The sequence below is a fragment of the Dendrobium catenatum genome, unplaced genomic scaffold, assembly GCF_001605985.2.
Source record: "Dendrobium catenatum unplaced genomic scaffold, ASM160598v2 fragScaff_scaffold_556, whole genome shotgun sequence".
Taxonomy (NCBI): domain Eukaryota; kingdom Viridiplantae; phylum Streptophyta; class Magnoliopsida; order Asparagales; family Orchidaceae; genus Dendrobium; species Dendrobium catenatum.
This window is the reverse complement of record NW_021319018.1, coordinates 226,794-228,290: the sequence shown is the minus strand read 5'-3', so window position 1 is coordinate 228,290 and position 1,497 is coordinate 226,794. Positions and strand designations below refer to the sequence as shown.

The 1,497-nt window shown below is 35.5% G+C and overlaps 1 non-coding gene across 1 annotated transcript; it reads left to right on the top strand.

The window, feature by feature from the left end:
• Nucleotides 1-979: 979 nt before the first annotated feature.
• LOC114579617 lies at nucleotides 980-1,141 on the top strand. The gene has a single exon (XR_003700688.1). It is a non-coding gene; the product is annotated as a U1 spliceosomal RNA (small nuclear RNA).
• Nucleotides 1,142-1,497: the final 356 nt, after the last annotated feature.

The following is a 1,497-nucleotide window of genomic DNA, read 5'->3' as shown; positions in this document are numbered from 1 at the left end:
ATTTTCGATTTATATTTTTTGCCAAAAGAATTGAATAATCTTGTAGTTCTGTCATATCACCTTTTTTTCTACATATCAATAAAATAATTGAGATCAAATTTATCCTGCGAATGTAGAGTTCTTCGAACAACTCTCCCTGGCCTATTGGTTGAGAGCTTAGGCTTCCAACTAAGAGATCCAAGATTCGAGTCTATGTGTATGCGTTGTGTGTGTGAGTTTGCCTTAATTGGCCTAAATAGCCCAAAAAAAAAAGTTCTTCGAAACTTGAACTACATAAATATTTATCCTCTTATTTACATTCTTTCACATGCCTATATTAGGAACTTTTATTACGTTCGGTGCAAGGACGCAGAGGAACGTCCGGTCGGAGGCAATTTCCCGTCCAAAAACTAGGTATTTGCTCGGTACAACTATGTATTATTTGATAATAATGAAGAATACCGTTCCGTTCTAAAAATCTAATTAGAAAGACCATACCGAGTTATACCGAGCTGTACCGAAAAAATACCGAGTTGGTACCGAGTTTTTCTGGGAGAAAACTTCGGTACAAACTTTGGATAACTCGGTATTTTCTTCTGGGTAAAGTCCCGGTATAACTCAGGTATTGGGTCTTCAAATGATGGTATTCTTCGTTATTGTTTGGTATTGCTCGGTATTTGCTCTGTACAACTAGTTTTTTGGTGGGAATTTGCCTCCGACCGGACGTTCCTCTACGTCCGGTCGGAAGACATAATAATTGTTCCTATGTTAGACCAATTTTCTTGTTATAATATTGTTTTACTATTGTTCAATTATAATAAATTGCAATTATCACTTTGATTGTTGAAATGATTTGGAGGAAAAAAACCTGTCCACCTTGTAACTATATTAATAATTAGTTATTCATGTAAAAAAAATTATCTCTGTATTAAATAAATTTTAGCCAAGATTTTTTGCTGAAATTTACTTGAAGACTTTGTTTGAAGCTTTGAAAATTTCTATACTTACCTGGACGGGGTCTTTACGGGTGATCATGAATGCCTGTGGCCTAGATTAGAGACCTTCATTGCACTTTGAAGGGGCTCTGATCTACCATCTGCCCAAGTGGTAGAGTGGACGTCATAATTTGTGGCAGGGGGGTTCGCGTTCGCGCGGCCCCTACTTAATTCTGTATTAAATAAATTTTAGCCAAGATTTTTTGCTGAAATTTACTTGAAGACTTTGATTGAAGCGTTGAAAATTTCTTAAAAATCCAGATCTAGATATTTCTTCAGTAATATTGCGCAATAATAACAATGATAGAATCTCTTATATGAAGTTTGTCTCATAGCATCCACATGACTATGACAAATAAAAAAAAGAATTATATGTAATCGCTTTATGCACTCTCACCATATAAAGTGCTTTAAGCTACTGGCTCAGAGTCACTTGCATTTATATATATATTTTAATGGCGATTAGTGGGAGCCTCTTTGTACTTATGCAAAATGCTTGGCCTAACATGGAGTAACTGGATTC